The sequence below is a fragment of the Aplysia californica genome, unplaced genomic scaffold, assembly GCF_000002075.1.
Source record: "Aplysia californica isolate F4 #8 unplaced genomic scaffold, AplCal3.0 scaffold01160, whole genome shotgun sequence".
Taxonomy (NCBI): Eukaryota; Metazoa; Mollusca; class Gastropoda; order Aplysiida; family Aplysiidae; genus Aplysia; species Aplysia californica.
Window position 1 is genome coordinate 64,866 of NW_004798430.1, and position 5,285 is coordinate 70,150.

The 5,285-nt window shown below is 43.2% G+C and overlaps 1 long non-coding RNA gene across 1 annotated transcript in view; it reads right to left on the reverse strand.

Annotated features, from left to right (window-relative positions):
• LOC118478899 overlaps positions 1-4,049 on the reverse strand; it is a 4,670-nt gene extending 621 nt beyond the window's left edge. Inside the window, exons 1-2 of the long non-coding RNA XR_004859343.1 lie at positions 3,962-4,049; positions 2,053-2,264 (exon numbers count right to left, since the gene is read on the reverse strand). This is a non-coding gene — a long non-coding RNA (uncharacterized LOC118478899). The remainder of the gene's footprint in view (positions 1-2,052; positions 2,265-3,961) is intronic.
• Positions 4,050-5,285: the final 1,236 nt, after the last annotated feature.

The window sequence follows — 5,285 nt, forward strand, 5'->3', positions numbered from 1 at the left end:
ACAACCACAACAAAAACAACAACAACAACAACAACAACAACAACAACAACAACAACAACAACAACTCTCACGACACAACAACAACAAAACAACAAACAAATCCACACCTCTTGGGGCGATTCTGCACCTCCTTCTCCTCCTCCTCCTCCTCCTTCACCTTGTTGTACCTCCGCACAGCTGACATTCTCCGGCTTTTGGCGATCCTCTCATCCCTGTCTTCCACGTAGTCTTCTCCGTATACGAACTGGAGGGCGATCTCTGAAAACAAAAATGAAGAAATGCTATGTGTTTAATGCCCCCTTCAATTTCATAACACATATGGAGAGTTCGCTCTGCCTCCACCATCCATGAAGATCCTCTTTTTAATCTTTGGCGTACTTGGTTTCCTATTTTCGGATGTAGAGGGTGACGTTCGTCTGCTGTTACTCGAAGGTAGGCCTTGACTTGTGCTAGCTTGTGTCGGTGGGTTAACGTTGGCAGGTCCAGCAGATATCTCATCGCTGATGCTGCTGTGTCACGGGTACATCCCAGAACAGTTCTCATTCCTTCATTTTGAATTACTTCGAGGCGATGTAGCTGGGTTTTGGATAGGGTGAGCATACCCAGGCCATAGTCCACTACAGACAGTACAACCGCTTGAAGCATGATCATCATAAGGGCGCGTTGGGGCATAGATGCAGCCATTACTCTCAGTGCAACAAGTCCTTTCCTTGCTCTGGTGATAATGTTAGTCACATGGTCTTTTGCCGAGAGAGTGCGGTCAAAGGTAATGCGCAGGTACTTCAATCTCTCTTGCCTTTCCAACTGCGTACCTTGTATATTGACAGTAGGCATGATAGCCTTGACTGCCCTGTTGTTGTCCACAGTACCCTGCCTTCGCTGGATTAAGTTTTCCATTGTTCTGTTCGCACCATTCACCAATTCGATCCAATTCCTCCTTCGTGCTCCTTGCAATCAGCTCTCTCCCCTGCCTATATACCGATCTTTCCCATGCCTATATACCTATCTCTCCCCTGCCTATATACCGATCTCTCCCCTGCCTATATACCGATCTCTCCCCTGCCTATATACCGATCTCTCCCCTGCCTATATACCAATACATCATCTGCAAAGCTTAGCGTACGGCCAGGTCCCTCTAATAGATTGGCTGTAAGACTGATGGTGTATATAATATATGTGAAGCGTGCTGACGAAATGAGTTACTTCCCAGATTCAAAACGTATATGGAAAAAGATATAGACCTATCACGCTTATAGATGAAGTTTTTTAAACTAATTTATTAGTAGGGCAGATATGGAATAATAACAGACATGTTATAGTTAAAGAATATGGCATTAATTTTTTTTAAACTCTACAAATTTGACCCTTGTGTCGATTTTTGGCCAATATCTCCATTTTGTTGATTGCGAGAAGTAACTCATTTTGTCAGCAAGCTTCACATATCAAAGAGGTTGCGGCGTGTGAGCACATTATGGCTGTCTGCAGGTCTCTGAATAATATGTGATATGTAGGTGTGGTATTCTTTTGTCTGTCTATCTGTCTATTTGTCTTTCTGTCTTTATTTATCGCAAGGGATATACTACAGACAGACAGACAGACAGACAGACAGACAGACAGACAGACAGACAGACAGACAGACAGACAGACAGACAGACAGACAAACAGACAGACAGACAGACAGACAGACCAACAAAGAAAGAAAGAGAGAGATCAACAGACAAAGAGACGGACAGACAAACACACAGGCAGGGAGGGGAAAAGACGTAGAGAGGAGAGAGAGAGAGAGAGAGAGAGAGAGAGAGAGAGAGAGAGAGAGAGAGAGAGAGAGAGAGAGAGAGAGAGAGAGAGAGAGAGAGAGAGAGAAACAGACAGACAGACAGACAGACAGAGACACAGACAGGGGCACAGACAGAGACACAGACAGAGACACAGACAGAGACACAGACAGACAGACAGACAGACAGACAGACAGACAGACAGACAGACAGACAGACAGACAGACAGCTCCCTTCTTCAACATTCCATTTTTTTAAAAAATTATGTTCTCCATACCTTTTATAGAACGGGATAAAAACTTTGTTGGAATACAACTTAATCTTTTTCTTTCCTGCGGGCGATGCCACTTTCTGATTCTCGGAACTGTCAATTATGGGCAAGAAACTTCCTCCTCGTTCCTTGTTGTCGGACAACCGGTCTTTTTCCTGGAGTGGGTGGATTGAGGGCGCTGTAGGTCTCCCGGCCATGTCTCTCGTCGTTCAGAACAGCTGCGGGGAAGAAGAGCATAGTGTAACTGTGAGGCAGCGTGGTGGAATCAGGCTCTCGTCAAAATAATCAAAGTGAACAAACGTGCATTTTCTCGCAAGTTTATGAATTTTCATTAAATTTTTGGTTTCTTTAGCTCAATTCCTTTAATGCCCATGAAAGAACTCATTTCTGTGTGGATTTTTCTGAAAAACCTTAATTAAAGGGGCACAAACTGTAAATGTTCAGTTACCATGGACTCTTAAACTAAGGAAATAACTAATCTTTGGCGGCCATTTTCTCACTAATTTTACCTCTGAAAACAGGTGACCCCCACCTCCTTCTTTTGTAAATATCTCGACTTGTATTTAAGATAAATGGATACTTTTTTCATCCATCCAAATAAAGACAACTGAACAAGCTTTAAGATGAAATCAATAACTCTACATGCCCAAAAATTTACAAGAGCCTGATTCCACCACGCTGCCTCACAGTGTATAGTAAGCCTACAGTCTAATACGGGGTGCCCACTACGACTGGATCGGGCCAATCGCCCGACTTGATCGCCTGAAACTGAAAACAGACACGTTTGTTTTTGAGGCGATCGAGTCGGAGCGATCGGCCGATCCCCATCCGTAGTGGGCACCCCGCATAACATGCACTATAATATTGATGAGACTTCCAACACAATCCGTGTGACCGTTCCTGAGTTTTTATTGCATTCTAGATCTATATTTTTATCGAACGCGTTGCCATGTGCAGGCTCACAGCGTGACTGTGTTTATCATAGATGTGTTAATACAATACAATATACATTATTAGGCACAAAATTAAACGTTTTACCTACTCACATATTATGCCCATTAATTTTAAACGAGGGGCTCTCGTGGCCTAGAGGTTAAGGTGTTGGCCTCCCATTCAAAGGTCCCGGGTTCGAATCCGGGTAGCGACCAAAAAATTTTCTTCTCTAAAATTGTCTCCTTTCACCTCCTTTCCTGCTCTCTAGCAATGTTCTGTTGTCTGCTTTCATTTCTACTTTCTTCCCCCACCCCATCACCTCCTTTGCCCCCTCCTCTGGGCTCCTGACTCTTTCTGCAGCCTTCCTACTGCTACTCCTTGGCTCCTCCTTACTGCTGTCTTTCTACCCCACCCCTGATCTTCTGGTAGGAAAGATCTACACCTAGACAAGGGCGAAAAATCTCGGAAGGCCCGTGTGCAAGTTGCGCACGTTAAAGATCCCATGGTGGTCTAAAATCGATAAGAGTAGGTTTCGGCCGTAACCCGGGCAAAATTCAAAATGTCCTACCAACTGAAAATGTTAGGTGTGTCCCGCGCGCTCATATGACCTGATGCAGTTGCGAGCGCCGTAAAACACTTTACAAAAACAAAAACAAAAAGACTACTAGATCTAGATCTAGATCTAGTTACACAACAAGGTTCATTTTTTAAAGAATAATCTTCAAAAGTGAACCAAACACGGGAGACGACTTCCGTAACGAGTGACCACTATAAGACGGAGCAGAATAGAGGGCTTGGGGTAGGGGTAGATCTAGGGGGAGGGGTAGGGGGAGGGGTAGGGCAAGGGTTAGGGTTTGGATCAGGGTTAAGGTTAGGGTTAGGGTGGGGCCTCTTCTTTATTGTGTTTGATGGGGTGGTCGTTGTTACGGAAGTCTTCCCAAAACACTATCAATATACCACTGATTTGATTTTCAACTATTACCAATTTTAAGTGTCGTAAGAACTGTAATTCTTAGCATTTGTGTGCTAAAGTGGTCGTCTCGAAACTCTCTTACACTTACAGCCAACATGCACACGTTTTTATCTTCACCAGTTGAAAGCAATCATGTTCATTTTGGAGTGCACCTAGAGGATTTCCCGAAAATATTCACTCTCATCAAATAATGGCGTGATAAATGCAAAACATATATTATTAACACTGTTGCTTTTGTTGTTGTAGTTGCTGCTGCTGTTGTTGTTGTTGTTGTTGTTGATGTTGTTGTTGTTGTTGTTGTTGTTGTTGTTGTTGTTGTTGTTGTTGATGATGATGATGATGTATATGTATGATCAATAATATGCAGGTCACACTACCACCACACTTAGAGCTAGGTTTAATAACCATAGGTATTCAGTTCAGTCATCATCATCCAGTGCCAGATCTGCGACAGACATCGGCGATCATGATTTTCCATTCATTCCTTTGCTCGGATGCTCTCAGAAAAGCTACGACGTTTCCCTGATCTTTCCCTGTTATCCATTTGTTTAGGTTCCCTAAGTATGTTGTTCTGGACCTACCCCTGCCTCGCTTGCCCTTAATTTTGCCAGTGAGAGCTAGTTGTTCAAGACCCTTATGTCTATCAGGTGTCCCAAAAACTGCATTTGTCGTTTCCTGATTGTTTTTAACAGTGAGCGTCCCTCGTGGGCTTCATCAAGCACTACTTCATTTGATTTCTTTTCCTTTCACGATACTCTTAACCGTCTCCAAAGAAAGCACATTTCTGTTGCCTCTATTTTATTTTCACACAGTCTTTAGTGATTGTCCAGCATTCACAGCCATATAGAAGGGTTGACCAAACATAGCATTTCAGGACTTTCATTTTGGTGTTCATTGATAATATGTTTCTATTTTTCAGGATTGGGCTCATTTAGGTATTCAGTTAAAAAAAACAACCTCAACTCCTGCACACCAGTTGGCCAACATTTCAACATTCCTGGTCACAATGGAGCCTCCGATTTGCAGCTTCAGGGTATTGAAATAGTCCAATATCCAACTAAAGAAAAACTCAACCAAAGAGAATCAATGTGGATTTGAAACTTGGGGTCTCAAAAAATTATCACTGGTCTTAACGTCAACGAGCCACAATGTGTGTGTGTGTGTGTGTGTGTGTGTGTGTGTGTGTGTGTGTGTGTATGGCCTCGTGATGATTTAAGGGGCAACGAATAAGTTAGTTTTTCCCTGTTGCGCCAATCTGTGATCCCAAGAAAAGAATTCTCGCTAAGGCCGCCGCCCCAGCAGAACCTACTCGTAAAAAATATTATTATTATTA